The 23,102-nt window shown below is 39.3% G+C and overlaps 9 non-coding genes across 9 annotated transcripts; all 9 read right to left on the bottom strand.

Annotated features, from left to right (window-relative positions):
- Positions 1 to 7,100: 7,100 nt before the first annotated feature.
- Positions 7,101 to 7,172, bottom strand: trnaa-ugc. Its single transcript has one exon. It is a non-coding gene; the product is annotated as a tRNA-Ala (tRNA).
- A 1,419-nt stretch (positions 7,173 to 8,591) lies between these two features.
- trnaa-ugc lies at positions 8,592 to 8,663 on the bottom strand. Its single transcript has one exon. It is a non-coding gene; the product is annotated as a tRNA-Ala (tRNA).
- A 247-nt stretch (positions 8,664 to 8,910) lies between these two features.
- trnaa-ugc lies at positions 8,911 to 8,982 on the bottom strand. Its single transcript has one exon. It is a non-coding gene; the product is annotated as a tRNA-Ala (tRNA).
- Positions 8,983 to 10,367: 1,385 nt separating this feature from the next.
- On the bottom strand, positions 10,368 to 10,439 carry trnaa-agc. The gene has a single exon. It is a non-coding gene; the product is annotated as a tRNA-Ala (tRNA).
- A 2,198-nt stretch (positions 10,440 to 12,637) lies between these two features.
- On the bottom strand, positions 12,638 to 12,709 carry trnaa-ugc. The gene has a single exon. It is a non-coding gene; the product is annotated as a tRNA-Ala (tRNA).
- Positions 12,710 to 12,914: 205 nt separating this feature from the next.
- trnaa-ugc lies at positions 12,915 to 12,986 on the bottom strand. The gene has a single exon. It is a non-coding gene; the product is annotated as a tRNA-Ala (tRNA).
- A 726-nt stretch (positions 12,987 to 13,712) lies between these two features.
- On the bottom strand, positions 13,713 to 13,784 carry trnaa-ugc. Its single transcript has one exon. It is a non-coding gene; the product is annotated as a tRNA-Ala (tRNA).
- Positions 13,785 to 21,908: 8,124 nt separating this feature from the next.
- On the bottom strand, positions 21,909 to 21,980 carry trnaa-ugc. The gene has a single exon. It is a non-coding gene; the product is annotated as a tRNA-Ala (tRNA).
- A 277-nt stretch (positions 21,981 to 22,257) lies between these two features.
- On the bottom strand, positions 22,258 to 22,329 carry trnaa-ugc. Its single transcript has one exon. It is a non-coding gene; the product is annotated as a tRNA-Ala (tRNA).
- Positions 22,330 to 23,102: the final 773 nt, after the last annotated feature.

A 23,102-nucleotide genomic window follows, 5' to 3' on the forward strand; every position in this document is an offset into this window, starting at 1 on the left:
TGCCCATGTGACTTGCCTGTGGAGGCCTTGGCTGAAACAGGGTGTTAGCAGAGATTCCCCGCTGAGTCCACAATCATCATGTCAAGATGAACAAAATGACACTAGTGTTCCCAATATCCAAAAAGAATTATCGAGAGGCATATGGGCACAACATGAGAGAAAATGATTTTGCCATTAAGTCTGACACGAATAGATGATTCCCCCTTTCAGATAAAAAGAGTCATACGCAGTGGTGGTCAAAAGTACACACATTTTGTCTTACTTAAGTACAAGTATAGATACTGCAGTTTATAAAAACACTCTGGTAACGCAAGTATGAAGTATCAACTAGACCACTTACTCAAGTAAAGTGAAAAATTATCTACTCCAAAAACTACTTAAGTAATAAAAAGTATAAAAGTGACCTATTAACAAAAAACAGCCCGCGTGTGCACTTGTATGAATTGAAAGCAAACATTTTATCGAACTATATTAAAAAAAATTCTCTTGAGGATAGGGCCAAGCCTGAGGGAGATCATGTTGGACTCCGCTCCATCTCCGATACGCTACTCCCTGTGGTTCCAACCATTCATACATTTCAACATCTTTTTCGAATCCCACATATGTGACATGGTAAATCAGAGCAATTCCACGTTATATATTGTCAGTGCCAGCCATGTAAAGCATTGAGAAAGTTCTACATATGTAGCGGAACACTATGGGTTCTCTCATTTTCCATCAGAACAGAATAGAAACATTCTATATGAGCATGATTACAACCAACATCTGTTGATAGTTCTTGCTGTGTAAATAGTGCAGACATTATAATGTGACACAGTTTTAACTTACAGGTACTAAAGGCCCATTCAGGTACCGGTCACGTTCGTGGCCTGCCACACTCCGAAGTTTCTGTCCGTGCACGTTTCTAAGCCGTTGACTCCTCATACCTCCGTCCAGTTGAGGTGCGCAATAAACCCAATTTCCTCTAGTGGTGGCGATCGCTAGGGTGCCAAATGATTCAGTCCTTGATCAAAACATGGCGATGGGTCCAGATGCGCGGCGATGATTCTGTTGGGCTTTTGCTCGTAACGCGAAAGAAAAAGTAAAAAACGAGAGTAGAACGGTGGGAACGAGAGGCCCATTGAATACAGTCGCCCCTTTTGAATGGGGAATTTTCAATATTGGTGTTGCCCTATAGCGGAGGTAATCGGATACACAACAGAGCTAGGCATTTCCAACTACTTCAGTGATGATTCCGACTCCCACTTTTGACAGTTGCCTTGAGGCACATTTCCCCCCGCATCCAACATGCCGCTTCCCACAGAGCACCGATTGGGAGGCACGCGCCTGGCCGTGACCTTACGGCATTTTTGGCTCCTGGGATTCCAGTCAAGCAAGGCCTACGCAGCCAGCTACAAACTGGGGATTCCACGGTTAGGGTGGGAGTGTGAAAAGGTAGTGTCAGCGCTCGTCCTAGGGAGGAACTGCGAGCGGGACTTTCAGAAGTACCCTGCAAGGTGATGATCTGGGAGGTGATCGACGTGAGTTCTGGCAGCAGGGCAGTTTCCAAATTGTACATTGGGGGCAATAGATGGGAAGCAAACTTATCGAGTGCAAGCGCCAGCCAACAGCGTGAAGTTGTTTTTTAATTATACAAAAGGGTTTATTATAGACTCTTGTATTGGTACTTTGATGACGCTTGCCTGACTGACGCGCGGGAGTTCTTTGCCCGCACAGATTTTTAGTGAGCGCACAACACGAGATCCGAGGTCTCCAGCTTCATCCTCCTTCAGCCTCATGCACCGTTGCCTGGGAATGGACTGACTGGAAGGCCCACAGTTGTTTTGTCGCCTGAAGAGGCCTTCCTCAAAAGCGCCTGAACCTGATGCGCGTCAATATCCAAGCAACGCAAACACATCTCATGACAACACAATGACATAAATTAACAATGAGACCTACTCTTGTAAAATTTCTCACATGAAATGTACATTGCGACACAGCATCTTCAACCCTCTAATTATATTATAATCTCTCATCATATCTATCTAATCAAAGTTCTACAGTTTTTCTCATATTCATTCTGTGTCTTTATCATCCCTTTTTCTACAGCGGTCCAGTCCACATCGAGCGACCAAAAGTGTATAACTTGCGGCACATATAACCAGGGCCCAGGCGCGCGGTGCGAGAACATGATACAACAACGCATTTCGAGCGTTTTAAGCAGCACCGTGTGGAAGGATCCTTGTGCGTGCCTAAGGAGTGCTGCATAGAACAGCGGCAAGCGACATAACAAGCGGCATGCCTCATCCTCCACAATTTCCTGAACGCACCACACGACCACACAGGATGACGAGGAGACACGATACCGCTAACATCCCCCACACCCACGTGCGACGAAGATGGCAACTGCCTACAGTCGAAGTGGAGAGATTAGGTCCAGGGTGACACCAACTTCCGGAGCTCTCGAGGCATACATACTGTCAGACAACTGTCTCGCAAGATGACTGGCTTTAAGAAAATCTTTAAAGAGCACTCTTTCCAAACACGACTAGCCAAGGTAGCAGGTGGATTCACGTGGCAAGAACAGGCACACGGAGCTCTCTACGTTGGGACCCTAGGACATCATTAGTTTGTTATTTATGTTTACTTAATTTTACACGCGCTACATTACAGCTTTGGGCCTGTTCTGCAAAAATATCGCCAATCAACATGTTTTTATTTAGCTAGATAGAAAGAGCGTAACATGTACATCGAACAATTAAAAATAAAGCACTACTATCAATCACAATCACACTGTGAAGCTTTTTCTTTTTTTATTTTTACAGTTCACATACAGAGCATGCCATCACAGACATAGTCAATGCCATGACCATCAAAACAGGTCAAATTTGAGAGCGAATATGAGAATATCTGTATCACATAACATCATATTACTAAACACATATATAATATTATCACATATATATAATCTTATATATAATATATAATATATATATATAGACACTATATAAACATATCATATTATATCATTATATTAGGATATAATACATATTAGATATAGTACTATATATATAAATAAATTATATATATATATTATATACTAAAATAACTTCAAGCATATATAATATATAAAAACATATAATATAAGTAAACAATAGATATATAACACTATATAAAATATATAATCTTAAAACATATACATAGATCTATGCTAAACATATATATATATTAAACACATATATATAGATATATAAAACAAATAGATTAATAAATCATATCTCACACATCTATACTCATTTAGTATTAACCTCAAAATAGATTTAACACATCTAATTATACAGTGCAGTCAAGGCTTTGTTATATTTTGTAAAAAAATAACCAATAAAATCCAAAGTGCAACCATAAACGGAGTGAAAGCAACAAACATCAGTGATATGTCAAACTCTCTCATCCATATAGGTCAGCATAAGGCGCGTATGGATCCCTTTTTGACCAAGGCCTTGCAAATACATTTGCACACACTCGAAGAAGCGCAAGATTAAGATTTGAACATTTAAGCTACATGATCCTACTGGAAATGTCTGGATAGAAATACTCTTTCTCTTGCTCGAGTACAATCGAGAATTCTCCCTAAGACATCGCGGCATCAAATAGGGTCGAATGTCCTCCAACAACCTCTTTTTTTATGTCCTATAGGCTAGTCTTATCTGGCAAAGGACTCTCTCGATCGCAGTCGACACAGAGGTAGTTGTCCACAATGGCTGTGAAGATGGTGATCTGTATGCTGCGTCTGCTTGCTGCTGCTGCAGGTGGTTGAGTGTAGCAGGGGATTACACTGCAATAGATCTCACCCATGTCAGTCATCTTACTTGACACTCTTTACATCATCTGTGTACAAATAAAACACGTTACAGACTGTCCCATTAATGAAGCTACCTAAAAAAAAAGGGCCAACCACACGACGCGATTAATCTTAAGAGGCAAGTCATATCAAAACTTGAGAAAAGGGGGGTACGAAACAAAATTATTACAAAACAGCACTCACTTCCCGCAAGTTAGATGGAAACATTGCTCACAGTGGCTCGATACGAGAATATAGAGGGCTACAAGCCCCACACCAGGCCGTTTTCTATAAAATTGGAGGGCCTGCTGCAGACATCCCCAGTTTGTCAGCCATCGCCGCTTTTTTTACCTCACGCACAGCTAAATATTGGGTGCGCACATAGCTCTCCCTAATCTTCTCGACGAGCCCACTTGGCCTTTGACAGAACAACCTCACTAGTGATGCCCAGAGCCTCGCGCGATCTTCTTATCCTTGAAGAGCGTTATTATATAAACTTTCATTTTTCGTATTTGTCCATTGCACCGCCGGACACTACAACATCAGTATAGCGACACATAGTGGATTAGTTGGACTTAGGACAATGCTCCTAGTACAGTCGTTTCTTCGCCGGAATCCCGCACATTGTTTAAAGCCCAAAACATTCTAACCATTCTTTGTGATTCATTGTTGAGCATTTTGTACAAAAACTTCAATTAAGCGCCCCACCGTTCTTCCGGTAGTATTTGCTCACGTAATGTTCCTGTTTCGGACGTAAGCGTAAGCTCCCAACTTTCGTGTCAAGTAAGGACGAAAACGACGTTATAACCGACGATGAAACTACTCACACACGTCTCCGCTCTTATACGTGAGGCATATGAATGGCCTTAAGTCAAATCACATTTGCTTCTTAATTCCCCTCATCTCCTATATGACTCTAACCTATGAAATCAGGTAGTACACTTCACAATGGATCAAAGGTAATCATGTCATTATAGTCAAAATCATAGAGAAGCTGGTGGATTGAACCAGAGACATCATACATGCAAGCATGCGCTTTTTCTAACACTGTAGCTACATCCCCAATGTAATTAACTGATATAATATGTAAAAAAACAGCGCGCTATCACTAATGCGCTACTCTTATTAGAGGTATGAATTACATCCCTCCATGTAAAAGCCTTCCTTGATAAATGTGTGAACAACAGAGTGCTATCGCTATGTCACTTACTGTAATGTGAATAACCACTGAATTCTGTACTATTTAGGAATAGCAAGTCAACCAGAGATCTCCCATAATTTCACATACTATTTCTAATGATTCTATATGAATTCAGAGCCACTGCGTAAGTGATCAGAGGAATCTGTTAGATATTAAAAGCAGTGGATGATGCTGGGGACTGAACCCAGGACCTCAATAACATCAAAGCATGCGCACCTACCACTGAGCGACATCCCCTTCTCTCTACAGATGGATTCAAACGAATGTGAAACACTGCGTAGTGGCTAACGCTATGCGCCATTAATAATCGGTCCTACTGGCAAAAACACTATTATGTTGGTTTTCCTGTAGTATACGGAATAACACTTGACTCTTGCTACGTGGAATAGCAATGAAACCACCCTTGTATCTTCCATTTTGATCTCTTCGTAGTCGGATAGGATCCAATCCAAGTGACCAGAAGAATTTTCTCCCTGCTCTGACCTCTACTGTAAAAAAAAAGAAAAAAAAAAAAAAATCACACACAACTGTTTTGTTAAACTCAGTGATTACAGATATTTATTCCAGGTGTCCTTTTTTTGGCTTTTTCAATAAACTATTTATGAGTGTTTTAATTTATCTATGTTCAGTTCTATTCCGATTTTATACTTCTGATCTTTAAGATGTTTATTGGCGATCACAGAATGGGGCGGGTTAAAATATCATATTTAATCGGGGGGGGGAGATATTTGTTTCGGCTGATATATACTGTTTTATGACACACAGCCCTTATTGCTGTAATTAGAACAATAAATTAAAGATTGATTCCAGCATAACCATGGACAAACAGTTAATTCTGCACATACAGGAATAAATTCACCACAACTTCTGTCAAAATATAAGAGTTTATTAACAAAAATCATTCAGCTCCAAGTCAACATATTTCCTAGTTTAACACTCTCAACTAAAGTGTAGTAAAACTCAACTAAACTAAACTAACTACTAATGTACAAAGAAGGAAGGGAACATGGTTTAAAACATCATTACATGTTAAGAGTGGATTTTTTGTTTTGAAACCAAAGTTTATCTGGAAGAATTTGGGGATATGATCAATTAGCTTTTCACTAATTTTATAGAAATTGGATTTTTTCAGACCAATTCACAATGCAAATCGCATGAGGTGAATAAAACATTATTTGGCCAAATAATGTTGTTTATTGATATAGTGATTTTCTTAATCAAGAACCACATCCTTTTAGTTTAAATGATTCTTACGCCTCTTGAAATAGCTAGCAATGAATAGACATCAGGATTCCAACTAAATGACTCTTGTCATACTTGCTAATGTGAAATTAATGAGTATCATAGGAACACATGAACACTAATTATATCAGTGTATTAAACCCCTTTAGTGAAATAAAGCTTGTCCAAGCTTCAGCAACAGCTCACTCACTTATTTCCTTTCTAGCATAGCGTAGCACTCATTCTATTCTGTTAGCGCTTTTACATTACTCATCTCGGTAAACCATGTGCTGTTTCGTTCTCTCCCTAATCATTGCCAGTTACTGCACACCTTTTTCATGAGTCCATTTGGAGAAAGCTTCTGAGTTATCTACTCCTCTTCTACTTTGCTTCTCTGTTACAGATAGTAATCTAATCAAATCACTTGCTTCTTAATTCACCTATCACTAATGAAGATACCATGTAATCAGGAGAGTCACTGCAATGATACAGAGGAATAGTTGAAATTAAAAACACTTGGAGATGTCTGGGGATTAAACTCTAAGACATCATACACATGCATAAGTCATGCTCTCTACCACTGAAGGACGTTACATCCCCATTGTAACTTATCTATTAACAAATATTGTACCAAAGAACATAAGCGCTATCTAACTATGATCTACTCTTATAGAGGTATGAGTTAGAGTGCTATGGCTATGTGCTACTTTTTTGTGCTACTGTAGAATGGAATAACACTGAATTGTTATTTGGAATAGCAATGAAACAGAGATCTCCCTTAATTTACATAATTTCTAATGATTATTATGAATCACGAGTCACTTTAATGATCAGAGAAATGTGTTGATATTAAAAGCATGGAGATGCTGGGGACTGAACCCAGGACCTCATACATGCAAAGCATGCGCTCTACCACTGAGCTACATCCCCTCATGTAGATGGATTCAACGAAATGTGTAAAGGCTCGAGTGCTAACGCTATGCGCCATTAATATGGTCCACTGGCAAAGTCTTATTATGTTGGTTTTCCTGTAGTATGGAATAACACTGACTTGCTATTTGAAATAGCAATGAAACCTCCCTTGTATCTTCCATTGTATCTCTTCGTAGTCGGTAGGATCCAATCCAAGTGACCAGAAGAATTTTCTCCCTGCTCTGACCTCTACGTATCACACCCAACTGTTTTGTTAAACTCAGTGATACAGAATATTTATTCCAGGTGTCCTTTTTTTTTTGCTTTTTCAATAAACTATTTATGAGTGTTGTATTTTAATGTTCAGTTCTATTCCCAGCCAGCTGGGAATTTATACTTCTGATACTTTAAGATGTTTATTGCGATCCCTGAAATGGGGCGGGTTAAAATATCTTATTTAATCAGATATTGTTTCAGCTGTTATATACTGTTTATGACACACAGCCCTATTGGCTGTACGTTAGAACAATAAATGAAAGAGTGATTCCAGCTCTAATCATTGTCAAACAGTTAATTCTGCACATACATGGAATAAATTCACCACAACTTCTGTTCAAAATAAAGGAGTTAATTAACAAAAATCATTCAGCTCCAAGTCAAACATATTTCAGTTTAACACTCTCAACTAAGTCTAGTAAAACTCAACTAAACTAAACTAACTACTATGTAGAAAGAGGAAGGGAAACATGGTTGAAAACCATATTACAGTTTAAGATGGATTTTGTGTTTGAAACCAAAGTTTATCTGGAATAATTTTGGATATGATCAAATTAGCTTTTCACTAATTTTAAAGAAATTGGAATGTTTTCAGACCAATTCACAATGCAAATCCATGAGGTGAATAAAACATTATTTGGCCAAATAATGTTTTATTGAGTGATTTGCTTAATCAAGAACCAACAACCTTTAGTTAAATGATTCTTTACCCTCTTTGAAATAGCTAGCAGTGAATAGACATCAGGATTCCACTAAATGACTCTTGGTCATACTTGCTAATGGAAATGTAATGAGTATCTGAGGAACACATGAACACTAATGTTATATCAGTGTTTAAACCCTTAGTGAAATAAAGCTTGTCCAAGCTTCAGCAACAGCTCAACACATATTCCTGTAGCATAGCGTAGCGTGCAGTCTATTCTGTTAGCTTGACTTTACTCATCAGTAAACACATGTTGTTCGTTCTGTCCCTAATCATGCCAGACCTGCAAACCTTTTTCCATGTCCATTTGGAAAGCTTGAGTTACATCCTCTCTCTGTTTCTCTGTTTCATTGTATCTAAGTCAAATCACTTTGCTTCTTAATTCACCTTATCTCTAATGATTACCATGAATCAGGAGTCACTGCAATGATCAGAGGAATATGTTGATATTAAAAGCATGGAGATGCTGGGGATTAAACCTAGGACATCATACATGCAAAGCATGCGCTCTACCACTGAGCTACATCCCCATGTAATTATCTATTAAAATATGTAAAAAACAGAGCGCTATAACTATGATCTACTCTTATAGAGGTATGAGTTAGAGTGCTATGGCTATGTGCTACTTTTTTGTGCTACTGTAGAATGGAATAACACTGAATTGTTATTTGGAATAGCAATGAAACAGAGATCTCCCTTAATTTACATAATTTCTAATGATTATTATGAATCACGAGTCACTTTAATGATCAGAGAAATGTGTTGATATTAAAAGCATGGAGATGCTGGGGACTGAACCCAGGACCTCATACATGCAAAGCATGCGCTCTACCACTGAGCTACATCCCCTCATGTAGATGGATTCAACGAAATGTGTAAACGATCGAGTGCTAACGCTATGCGCCATTAATATGGTCCACTGGCAAAGTCTTATTATGTTGGTTTTCCTGTAGTATGGAATAACACTGACTTGCTATTTGGAATAGCAATGAAACCTCCCTTGTATCTTCCATTGTATCTCTTCGTAGTCGGTAGGATCCAATCCAAGTGACCAGAAGAATTTTCTCCCTGCTCTGACCTCTACGTATCACACCCAACTGTTTTGTTAAACTCAGTGATACAGAATATTTTTTCCAGGTGTCCTTTTTTTTTTGCTTTTTCAATAAACTATTTATGAGTGTTGTAATTTAATGTTCAGTTCTATTCGATTTTATACTTCTGATACTTTAAGATGTTTATTGCGATCCCTGAAATGGGGCGGGTTAAAATATCTTATTTAATCAGATATTGTTTCGGCTGTTATATACTGTTTATGACACACAGCCCTATTGGCTGTACGTTAGAACAATAAATGAAAGAGTGATTCCAGCTCTAATCATTGTCAAACAGTTAATTCTGCACATACATGGAATAAATTCACCACAACTTCTGTTCAAAATATAAGAGTTTATTAACAAAAATCATTCAGCTCCAAGTCAAACATATTTCAGTTTAACACTCTCAACTAAGTCTAGTAAAACTAAACTAAACTAACTACTATGTAGAAAGAGGAAGGGAAACATGGTTGAAAACCATATTACAGTTTAAGATGGATTTTGTGTTTGAAACCAAAGTTTATCTGGAATAATTTTGGATATGATCAAATTAGCTTTTCACTAATTTTATAGAAATTGGAATGTTTTCAGACCAATTCACAATGCAAATCCATGAGGTTATTTGGCCAAATAATGTTTTATTGAGTGATTTGCTTAATCAAGAACCAACAACCTTTAGTTAAATGATTCTTTACCCTCTTTGAAATAGCTAGCAGTGAATAGACATCAGGATTCCACTAAATGACTCTTGGTCATACTTGCTAATGGAAATGTAATGAGTATCTGAGGAACACATGAACACTAATGTTATATCAGTGTTTAAACCCTTAGTGAAATAAAGCTTGTCCAAGCTTCAGCAACAGCTCAACACATATTCCTGTAGCATAGCGTAGCGTGCAGTCTATTCTGTTAGCTTGACTTTACTCATCAGTAAACACATGTTGTTCGTTCTGTCCCTAATCATGCCAGACCTGCAAACCTTTTTCCATGTCCATTTGGAAAGCTTGAGTTACATCCTCTCTCTGTTTCTCTGTTTCATTGTATCTAAGTCAAATCACTTTGCTTCTTAATTCATACTAATGATTATTATGAATCAGGAGTCACTGCAATGATCAGAGGAATGTGTTGATATTAAAAGCATGGAGATGCTGGGGACTGAACCCAGGACATCATACATGCTAAGCATGCGCTCTAGCACTGAGCTACATCCCCTCACGTAGATGGTTTCAACGAAATGTGTAAACACTCGAGTGCTAACGCTATGCGCCATTAATATGGTCCACTGGCAAAATCTTATTATGTTGGTTTTCCTGTAGTATGGAATAACACTGACTTGCTTTTGGGAATAGCAATGAAACCTCCCTTGTATCGTCCATTGTATCTCTTCGTAGTCGGTAGGATCCAATTTGGGATATAATCAAATTAGCTTTTCACTAATTTTAAAGAAATTGGAATGTTTTCAGACCAATTCACAATGCAAATCCATGAGGTGAATAAAACATTATTTGGCCAAATAATGTTTTATTGAATGATTTGCTTAATCAAGAACCAGCAACCTTTATGTGACCAGCAGAGGAGGTAGATCTTTTTAGGCAAGACGCACCAGAGCACGGAGTAGTCTCCAATGATTTATTAACAAATTTCATTAAAACATTTTTCTTTTAAAACATGGCCTCGGGCCCACTACTCAGCCCCCAGAAGGAAAAGGCATCAAAAATAAGGACAATTTAGATTATTCCCAAAAAATGAATGAACAAACAAATCATGCAATGCAAAAGAAAACAAATTAGTAAATCAAAACAAAGGAAAGTAAACAAATTAGTAATTTAAATTATAAGCAAACAAACGGCAAAGAAAAGAACACAACCACTGCAAACGATGGGACAAACTGTCGTCGTCCGACTTCTTTTCACGGGGCCAGAGGAGTCGTGCCCCGCTCGTTCCGCCAGCCCAAGCGTCAGCAGGCTCCGCCGAGAGCGGCCCCAACAAAACCGACAGGACAAGACAAGACAGCAGGAGCGTCCAAGCGCTGCAACTCCGGAAGAATCCTAAATTAGAAAACTCGTCAACGGTGGATTCAGGTAAGAGTAAATTAAATTCTAAACCAGTAGCTTACCCAGGTGTGGTGACACAGCCGACCAGGGAGGGAGCGGATCAGCAGGCGAGGGGCCGGATGGAAGCCGCTCGCCGCACCAACCTCCAACTGCAGCCGCCAACGCCAGCTGCGCAACGCTGCAGAAACGCACGGCAGGTATTGCACCAGAACCCGACAACAATCCCCAGCCCAGATGGCAAAATGGCACTTACTATTTTGGATGAGTGGATCGAGCACACCAGCCACTCGGGCAGCCGACACACGGTAAGGAAACAAAGCACACGCACCTCGCAGCGGACTGCTCAGCTTTAAAGCTATCTGCCCCGCACCCCAATCAGTCACTACACCTGGTGTGTGTAGTTGCGAGGGCGGAACACCATCCCACCACATTTAGTTAAATGATTCTTTACCCTCTTTGAAATAGCTAGCAGTGAATAGACATCAGGATTCCACTAAATGACTCTTGGTCATACTTGCTAATGGAAATGTAATGAGTGTCTGAGGAACACATGAACACTAATGTTATATCAGTGTTTAAACCCTTAGTGAAATAAAGCTTGTCCAAGCTTCAGCAACAGCTCAACACATATTCCTGTAGCATAGCGTAGCGTGCAGTCTATTCTGTTAGCTTGACTTTACTCATCAGTAAACACATGTTGTTTGTTCTGTCCCTAATCATGCCAGACCTGCAAACCTTTTTCCATGTTCATTTGGAAAGCTTGAGTTTCATCCATTTGCAGCTCTGCAGTCACTGCACAGCAGGGGTTCTTTGTCTCAGTGGTTCATCAGGCACAACTTAAAGTATAAAAGTATAAAGTGACCTTTAAAAAAACAGCCAGATGGCTCTGTATAAATTGAAAGCAAAATTTTTTGACTATTTAAAAAAATTCTCTGAGATAGGGCCAAGAATGAGGGAGGTCATGTTGGTCTCCGTCTCCATCTCCCGATACGCTCTCGCCTGTGTCCAACCTTTCAGACATTTCAACATCTTTTTCTGAATCCCACATTGTAGCATGGTATAGACAATTCACGTTTATGTAGTTAGTGCCAGCCATGTTAAAGCATTTAGAAAGTTCTACATATGTAAGAAACTATGGGTTCTGTCATTTGCACAGAAGAATAGAATACATTTTATTGCATGATAAGCAACATCTGTGGTTCTGCTGTTAATTTGCAACATTATTATGTGAGACAGTTTATCTTGCATGGTATCTAAGTCAAATCACATTTGCTTCTTAATTCACCTTATCTCTAATGATTACCATGAATCAGGAGTCACTGCAATGATCAGAGGAATATGTTGATATTAAAACCCTGGAGATGCTGGGGATTGAACCCAGGACATCATACACGCAAAGCATGCGCTCTACCACTGAGCTACATCCCCATGTAATTATCTAATAAAATATGTAAAAAACAGAGTGCTATCGCTATGTGCTACTTTTTTGTGCTACTGTAGTATGGAATAACACTGAATTGTTATTTGGAATAGCAATGAAACAGAGATCTCCCTTAATTTACATAATTTCTAATGATTATTATGAATCACGAGTCACTTTAATGATCAGAGAAATGTGTTGATATTAAAAGCATGGAGATGCTGGGGACTGAACCCAGGACCTCATACATGCAAAGAATGCGCTCTACCACTGAGCTACATCCCTTCATGTAGATGGATTCAACGAAATGTGTAAACACTTGAGTTCTAACGCTATGCTCCATTAATACGGTCCACTGGCAAGATCTTATTATGTTGGTTTTCCTGTAGTATGGAATAACACTGACTTGCTATTGGGAATAGCAATGAAACCTCCCTTGTATCGTCCATTGTATCTCTTCGTAGTCGGTAGGATCCAATTTGGGATATGATCAAATTAGCTTTTCACTAATTTTAAAGAAATTGGAAAGTTTTCAGATCAATTCACAATGCAAATCCATGAGGTGAATAAAACATTATTTGGCCAAATAATGCTTTATTGAGTGATTTGCTTAATCAAGAACCAGCAACCTTTAGTTAAATGATTCTTTACCCTCTTTGAAATAGCTAGCATAGACATCATACATGCAAAGCATGCGCTCTACCACTGAGCTACATCCCCATGTAATTATCTGATAAAATATGTAAAAAAACAGAGCGCTATCACTATGCTCTACTCTTATAGAGGTATGAATTACATCCCTCCATGTAAAGCTCCTTGATAAAATGTGTGAACAACAGAGTGCTATGGCTATGTGCTACTTCTTTGTGCTACTGTAGTATGGAATAACACTGAATTGTTATTTGGAATAGCAATGAAACAGAGATCTCCCTTAATTCACATAATTTCTAATGATTATTATGAATCAGGAGTCACTGTAATGATCAGAGGAATGTGTTGATATTAAAAGCATGGAGATGCTGGGGACTGAACCCAGGACCTCATACATGCAAAGCATGCGCTCTACCACTGAGCTACATCCCCTCATGTAGATGGATTCAACGAAATATGTAAACGTTCGAGTGCTAACGCTATGCGCCATTAAAGGAGAAGTTCGTTTTTTTACACTTTAAGCCCATTTTCTGTAGTGTCCAGGATGAAATCGAATGATCGACACCAAAAGTTTGACAATTGCTCCTGTCTCTGCTTTTTGGCTCATTTAGAATCCCCCCCTGGCTGCTTCAGAATGGCTTGCATAGAGCATGTCCGATAATGTCCTTAAAACAACCTTAAACGTTCTTTTTTTAAAATATGCTACTCACCGTGTCGTCAGCGCTGTTCAATGACGTTCCAAAAAAAGTTTCGTAAAGAAAAAACATTCCTGTAGTGTTTTATTTAGCATTTTGTAAATCCCATTGAGTTCTGCAGGAATAGTCAATATTCCCCTGCCACCGGAAACGGAAATGGGGCCTGTTTACACAGTTGTAGTCTTTTCGCTTCACTCTGTGTACTCCGACGTCGAGAATCAAGAATCCACCTTTCGTATTCCATTTTCAGAGTTTTTTAAAGTGTTTAACAGAGACGTTAGCACCTCGACGTCGGAGTACACAGAGTGAAGCGAAAAGACTACAACTGTGTAAACAGGCCCCATTTCCGTTTCCGGTGGCAGCGGAATATTGACTATTCCTACAGAACTCAATGGGATTTACAAAATACTAAATAAAACACTACAGGAACGTTTTTTCTTTACGAAACTTTTTTTGGAACGTCATTGAACAGCGCTGACGACCCGGTGAGTAGCATATTTAAAAAAAGAACGTTTAAGGTTGTTTTAAGGACATTATCGGACATGCACTATGCAAGCCATTCTAAAGCAGCCAGGGGGTGATTCTAAATGAGCCAAAAAGCAGAGACAGGACCAATTGTCAAACTTTTGGTGTCGATCATTCGATTTCATCCTGGACACTACAGAAAATGGGCTTAAAGTGTAAAAAACCGAACTTCTCCTTTAATATGGTCCACTGGCAAAATCTTATTATGTTGGTTTTCCTGTAGTATGGAATAACACTGACTTGCTATTTGGAATAGCAATGAAACCTCCCTTGTATCTTCCATTGTATCTCTTCGTAGTCGGTAGGATCCAATCCAAGTGACCAGAATAATTTTCTTCCTGCTCTGACCTCTACGTATCACACCCAACTGTTTTGTTAAACTCAGTGATACAGAATATTTATCCCAGGTGTCCTTTTGTTTTTTTTTTTGCTTTTTCAATAAACTATTTATGAGTGTTGTAATTTAATGTTCAGTTCTATTCGATTTTATACGTCTGATACTTTAAGATCTTTATTGCGATCCCTGAAATGGGACGGGTTAAAATATCTTATTTAATCAGATATTGTTTCGGCTGTTATATTATTCCTAAATTATTCCAGATAAACCAAAGTTTATCTGGAATAATTTAGGATATGATCAAATTAGCTTTTCACTAATTTTAAAGAAATTGGAATGTTTTCAGACCAATTCACAATGCAAATCCATGAGGTGAATAAAACATTATTTGGCCAAATAATGTTTTATTGAATGATTTGCTTAATCAAGAACCAACAACCTTTAGTTAAATGATTCTTTACCCTCTTTGAAATAGCTAGCAGTGAATAGACATCAGGATTCCACTAAATGATTCTTGGTCATACTTGCTAATGGAAATGTAATGAGTATCAGAGGAACACATGAACACTAATGTTATATCAGTGTTTAAACCCTTAGTGAAATAAAGCTTGTCCAAGCTTCAGCAACAGCTCAACACATATTTCTGTAGCCAGTGTTAGGAAAGTTCTCTTTCTACAAGAACTAGTTCAAAGTTCAGTTCACACATTTTAAAATGAACTAGTTCAGTTCATAGTTCATAATTCAAAATTTTGAACTAAGTTCACAGTTCCAAAAAATGAACTAGTTCATAGTTCTTTTTTTTATATATATATATTGCTCAATTATACGGAGCCCCTCTGACATGGTCAAAAAAAAAAAATTTAATTGTGGCCACAAAGTAGTATTTCGTGCGCACGTTATACTTATTGCGTGGCCACGAAGTAGTAGCTATTTCGTGCGCATGAAATACTACTTCGTGGCCACAATTAAAAATTTTTTTTGACCATGTCATCAGAGGGGTTCCGTACAATTACACCATAGCCTACTGTAGAACCACAGACAGCAATTATTTTATCAGTTGTAACACTGAAACTGTGCATCAGATTTCATCTTCATATCCAGTTTTGAATCCTTATCCAACCAGGGTTTACATTAGCATTGAGAGGACAGCATTTCCCCATTGTTGCTTTAATGCTTTGTTGCTGTCCATTCACTTCACACTAGTAGCAGCTGCAGCGTTCACCCCTACAGTATATTCTCAAAAACATCAGGAAAAATGTGCTGCTTGAATGGTCTTTTTTATGAGGAATTATTAAAAGAAAAACAGGAAAATAGTCTTTAAGGTGCAAATGTTTTTTTAATTTTAATATTTTTTCAATTTGAAATTCCATTTCAGTACATACTAAAAAGGAATCCTGGAATCCTGGAAAATTATACCAGGCAGGTTTACATGAATAGTAAATCCCTCAAGAACATTTTACTAACACAAACTGAGGGACCAGGCTGAGGTAGGAATTTAAGGTTACTGAAGTGCAGATTTTTTTACTGAAAGCCGGCGGGCAAAGTTTGCAGAGAAATGTAAGATTGTTGCCATCATCCTCACCAACCACCTGGTCATAAAACTGTTTTAAGTGATCATACTGCTGCTTTGTCGCATCCACGGTCGCCTCCATGCTGCTGTGGCTTCCACGCTGCATTTTGTTTTGATGACGCACGCGGCTGTAGGCTACGACACTGGTAGCTGGTGTTGCCAGATTGGGTGTTTTTTTTTTACATATTAAGGCCTGTTTACGGTGTGATTTAGCCGGGGTTTCGCCTGGAGGGCTCTATAGAAATCTGGCAACCTATTGAACGGAGTTGAACTGAGAGAGCGTGCCGTTCACAGACACCAGGGGGCGACAGTGGCGTTGGATGGAGGAGTTTGCCCTGTAATCGAAGGGTTGACGGTTCAAGCCCCGACTCCGACTTTCATTGTTGTTGTGTCCTTGGGCAAGACACTTCACCTGCATTGTCTACTGATGGTGGTCAGAGGGCCCGGTGGCGCCAGTGTACGGCAGCCTCGCTTCTGTCAGTAAGCCCCAGGGCAGCTGTGGCTACAGTGTAGCTTGCCACCATCAGTGTGTGAGTGTGTGTGTGAATGGGTGAATGAATGTAGTGTAAAGCGCTTTGGTCAAGTCTCCTAACTTGAATAAAGGTGCTATATAAGTACATGCCATTTACCAGAATGAATGAGTTCCCAATAACATTCATCAGGCAGTAATACAGTACGTTCAGTTCACGTTTGCCCAAAATATGAACGAGTTCATGAACTTTCGTTCAATGAACGCGTTCAGGCACAACACTGCCTGTAGCGTAGCATAGCGTAGCGTGCAGTCTATTCTGTTAGCTTGACTTTACTCATCAGTAAACACAGGTTGTTTGTTCTCTCCCTAATCATGCCAGACCTGCAAACCTTTTTCCATGTCCATTTTGAAAGCTTGAGTTTCATCCATTTGCAGCTCTGCAGTCATTGCACAGCAGGGGTTCTTTGTCTCAGTGGTTCATCAGGCAGTCCTTCTCTCCAGTCTGGTTCTATAAGTTCTGAAATTCAAGAGAAATGTGTTGCAAAATGTCTGTTTTGCAGCAGTTTGATTCTGAAAGGTTCTGACTTATCCTTGATGGTTCTGGAGATCTGGTTCCCCTGGGGCCCGCATCTCCACTGTGATGGAGAACCAGCTTAAGCAGACCTCAGCTTCCTGGGCAGGGTAGAGGAGGCAAAGAAGGCAGGAGCAGAAGAGAAAAGAGAGAGAATTCTGTGTGCTCTGTGGTTTTGTCTGTCCTCACACAGAGGGGGCTGGTGGTTGGTCAAACCTCTGTGACTTGCCATGTGACTTGCCTGTGGAGGCCTTGGCTGAAACAGGGTTGTTGCAGAGATTCCCCAGCTGATTCCACTTCATCATGTAAAGATGAAATATGGACACTGGTTCCCAATATCCAAAAAGTATGATCATGGCATATGGCACAACATGAGTGAAAATGACTTTTGCTTAAGTCTGACACAGAATAGATGATTCCCCCTTTTCATTAAAATGAGTCATAAGCAGTGGTGTCAAAAGTACACACATTTGTTACTTAAGTAGAAGTATAGATACTGCAGTTTAAAAACACTCTGGTAAAAGTTGAAGTATCAACTTGACCTCTTTACTCAAGTAAAAGTGAAAAAGTATCTACTCCAAAAACTACTTAAAGTATAAAAGTATAAAGTGACCTTTAACAAAAAACAGCCAGATGGCACTGTATGAATTGAAAGCAAAATTTTTCGACTATTTAAAAAAATTCTTTGAGATAGGGCCAAGGATGAGGGAGGTCATGTTGGTCTCCGTCTCCATCTCCCGATACGCTCTCGCCTATGTCCAACCTTTCAGACATTTCAACATCTTTTTCTGAATCCCACATTGTAGCATGGTATAGACAATTCACGTTTATATTGTTAGTGCCAGCCATGTTAAAGCATTGAGAAAGTTCTACATATGTACGAAACTATGGGTTCTGTCATTTGCACAGAAGAATAGAAAACATTCTATTGCATGATAACCAACATCTGTGGTTCTGCTGTTAATTTGCAACATTATTATGTGACACAGTTTATCTTACATGGTATCTAAAGGCCCATTCATACCTCACGTTTGGCCTGCACATCCGTATTTCTGTCCGTACGTTCTATCCGTTGACTCCTTCATACCTCCGTCCGTTGAGGTGCGCAATAACCCATATTTCCTCTAGGTGGCAGTGCTGGGCGCCAATGATTCGTCATTGATCAAAACATGGCGATGGTCCAAGACCTGATTCTGTTGCATTTGCTCCGTAAGCGAAAGAAAAGTAAAAAACGAGATCGACGGTGGAACGTGAGGCCATTGAATATCAGTCGCCCTTTTGATGGGGAATTTTGCAATTTGGTGTTGCCTATGCGGGAGATGGATGACGAGCGGCATTTCCAATACTTCAGGATGTCCGCTCCCACTTTTGACAGGTTGCTGAGGCACATTTCCCCCCGCATCCAACATGCCGCTTCCCACAGAGCACCGATTGGGGAGGCAGAGCGCCTGGCCGTGACCTTACGGTTTTTGGCTTCTGGGATCAGTCAACAAGCCCTGGCAGCCAGCTACAAACTGGGGATCTCCACGGTTAGTGGGATTGTGAAAGAGGTGTGTCGCGCTCTCTGGGAGGAACTGCGAGCGGACTTCATGAAGTACCCTCAAGGTGATGACTGGGAGGTGATCCGACGTGAGTTCTGGCAGCAGTGGCAGTTTCCAAATTGTATTGGGGCAATAGATGGGAAGCACGTTCGAGTGCAAGCGCCAGCCAACAGCGGAAGTTGTTTTTTTAATTACAAAGGGTTTTTTAGCTTTGTTTTGATGGCTGCCTGTGACGCGCGGAGTTTTTGCCCGCACAGATTTTGGCGCACAACTGTTCCGAGGTCAGCTTCCCCTTCCACCTCATGCACCGTTGCCTGGAATGGATATCTGGACCCCACCAGTGTTTGTCGCTGATGAGGCCTTTCCTCAAAAGGTGAACCTGATGCGTCCATATCCAGGTAAGCAAACACATCTCATGAATGAATGAATAAATTAATGACTACCTTGTAATATTTCACATGAAATTACATTGACACAGCAGCTTCAACACTTAATTATATTATAATCTCATCATATGACTAATAAAGTTTGTTTCTAATAATGCATTCTGTTCTTTATATCCTGTTTTACAGGTCCAGTCCTATCAGAGGACCAGAAAGTGTATAACTTGCGGCACTCCAGGGCCAGGCGGGTCATTGAAAACGCTTTCGGCGTTTTAGCAGCCCGGTGGAGGATCCTTGGGCGTGCTATGGAGTGCTGCATAGAAACAGCGGAGGACATAACTAAGGCATGCCTCATCCTCCACAATTTCCTTGCAGCCAACGACCAAGGTTTGACGGAGACTGACCGCTACATCCCCCACACCATGTGCGACAGAGATGGCACGCCTGGTGAATGGAGAGAGTTGGTCCAGGGTGACACCAACTTCCGGAGCTCTCGAGCATATACTGCTGCAAGGGCTACGCAAGATGGACTGGCTGTAAGAGAAATCTTTAAAGAGTTCTTCCAAACAGACCAGGGCATGATTCACTGGCAAGAACAGCACGTCCAACGTGGGACCCTAGGTCATCATTAGTTTGTTTATTTGTTTATTAATTTGTTAATTGGCTGTTAAAAATCAAAATCAACATGTTTTTTTTAGTAGTAGTAGTAACATGTACATCGAACAATAAAAAAACTCACATCAATCACAATCACTGAAGTTTTTTTTTTAATATTTAAGTGCAAAACAGTGCTGCATAAAGACATTGCATGCCATGACCTCAAACAGGTCAAATTTGAGAGAATAAGAGAATACTGTAACATTATATATATAAACATATATATATAAACATATATATATATATATATATATATATATATATATATATATATATATATATATATATATATATATATATATATATATATATATATATAGATATATATATATATATATATATATATATATATATATATATATAAACATATATATATATAAACATATATATATATAAACATATAGATATATAAACATATATATAGATATATAAACATATATAGATATATAAACATATATATATATAAACATATATATAGATATATAAACATATAGATATATAAACATAAACACATCTATACTCATTAGTTTAACTAAAATAATTTAACATATCTAATTAAACAGAGCAGTCAAGGGTTGTTATATTTTGTAAAAAAATAACAATAAAATGCCAAAGTGCAACAAAACGGGTGAAGATAGACATCAGTGATATGTCAAACATATCAATAGGTCAGCATAAGGCGCTGTATGTCCTTTACCAAGGCCTTGGCATCATTCTCAGGAAGCTCAAGTAAGAATTGATTTAAGTATGCAGTGAATGCTGTAAATACATTCTTGCTCTCATCGAGCTTCCTAAGAATGGCGGCATCAATAGGGTCGATGTCCTCAGCAGACCTCTTTTTTTTCCTCTGGCCTAGTCTTGGCAAAGGACTCTCTGAGGGTGGAACAGAGGAGGTTCCACAGGCTGGAAGAGGTGATGATGCTGCTGCTGCTGCTGCTGCAGGTGTTGGTGGAGGGGAGTCACTGCATGTCTCACCCATGTCATCATCTTCTTGACACTACAAATGTGTACAAAACGTTACAGACTGTCATTAATTAACTCTAAAAAAAAAAGGACAACCACACTGAAATTATCTTAAGAGGCTAGTCATTAAAACTTGAGAAAAAGGGGGGTACGAAACAAAATTATTACAAAACAGAACTTACCGCATTAGATGGAAAATTGCTCACAGTGGCTCGGTGAGAAATATAGGGGCTCAGCCACACCAGGCGTTGTAAAATTGGAGGGCCTGCTGCAGACATCCCGTTTGCGCCATCGCCGCTTTTTTTACCTGTCACTTTATTATGGGTGCGCACATAGCGCTCCCTAATTGCGGCCCACTTGGCCTTTGCGACATCCCCTGTGATGCCCAGAGCCTCGCCGATTTCCTGAAAGCTATTTATAATTTTTTGTTTGTCCCTGTGCCCCGGACACGACACATCGTATAGATGTGGATAGTTGCGGACAAGCTCCGACAGTCGTTCCTCGAATCCCGCCATTGTTTAAAGCCCAAAATTCTAACCTTCTTTGTGATTTTGTTGACATTTTGTACTAAAAACTCAATAGCGCCCCCACCGTTTCCGGTAGTATTGCTCCGTATTGATCCGTTTCGGACGTAAGCGTAAGCTCCCAACTTTCGTGTCAAAGTACGGACGAAATCGACGGTTAGAACGTATGAAACACTCCACACGTATCCGTCTTTTACGTGAGGTATGAATGGGCCTTAAGTCAAATCACATTTGCTTCTTAATTCACCTCATCTCTAATGATTACCATGAATCAGGAGTCACTGCAATGATCAGAGGAATATGTTGATAGTAAAATCATAGAGAAGCTGGGGATTGAACCCAGGACATCATACATGCAAAGCATGCGCTCTACCACTGAGCTACATCCCCATGTAATTAACTGATAAAATATGTAAAAAACAGAGCGCTATCACTATGCTCTACTCTTATAGAGGTATGAATTACATCCCTCCATGTAAAGCTCCTTGATAAAATGTGTGAACAACAGAGTGCTATCGCTATGTGCTACTGTAGTATGGAATAACACTGAATTGTTATTTGGAATAGCAATGAAACAGAGATCTCCCTTAATTCACATAATTTCTAATGATTATTATGAATCAGGAGTCACTGTAATGATCAGAGGAATGTGTTGATATTAAAAGCATGGAGATGCTGGGGACTGAACCCAGGACCTCATACATGCAAAGCATGCGCTCTACCACTGAGCTACATCCCCTCATGTAGATGGATTCAACGAAATGTGTAAACACTCGAGTGCTAACGCTATGCGCCATTAATATGGTCCACTGGCAAAATCTTATTATGTTGGTTTTCCTGTAGTATGGAATAACACTGACTTGCTATGTGGAATAGCAATGAAACCTCCCTTGTATCTTCCATTGTATCTCTTCGTAGTCGGTAGGATCCAATCCAAGTGACCAGAAGAATTTTCTCCCTGCTCTGACCTCTACGTATCACACACAACTGTTTTGTTAAACTCAGTGATACAGAATATTTATTCCAGGTGTCCTTTTTTTTTTGCTTTTTCAATAAACTATTTATGAGTGTTGTAATTTAATGTTCAGTTCTATTCGATTTTATACTTCTGATACTTTAAGATGTTTATTGCGATCCCTGAAATGGGGCGGGTTAAAATATCTTATTTAATCAGATATTGTTTCGGCTGTTATATACTGTTTATGACACACAGCCCTATTGGCTGTAAGTTAGAACAATAAATGAAAGAGTGATTCCAGCTCTAATCATTGTCAAACAGTTAATTCTGCACATACATGGAATAAATTCACCACAACTTCTGTTCAAAATATAAGAGTTTATTAACAAAAATCATTCAGCTCCAAGTCAAACATATTTCAGTTTAACACTCTCAACTAAGTGTAGTAAAACTCAACTAAACTAAACTAACTACTATGTACAAAGAGGAAGGGAAACATGGTTGAAAACCATATTACAGTTTAAGATGGATTTTTTGTTTGAAACCAAAGTTTA

The sequence above is a fragment of the Cyprinodon tularosa genome, unplaced genomic scaffold (genome assembly GCF_016077235.1).
Source record: "Cyprinodon tularosa strain WSP-4 unplaced genomic scaffold, ASM1607723v1 ctg1074, whole genome shotgun sequence".
Classification (NCBI taxonomy): Eukaryota; Metazoa; Chordata; class Actinopteri; order Cyprinodontiformes; family Cyprinodontidae; genus Cyprinodon; species Cyprinodon tularosa.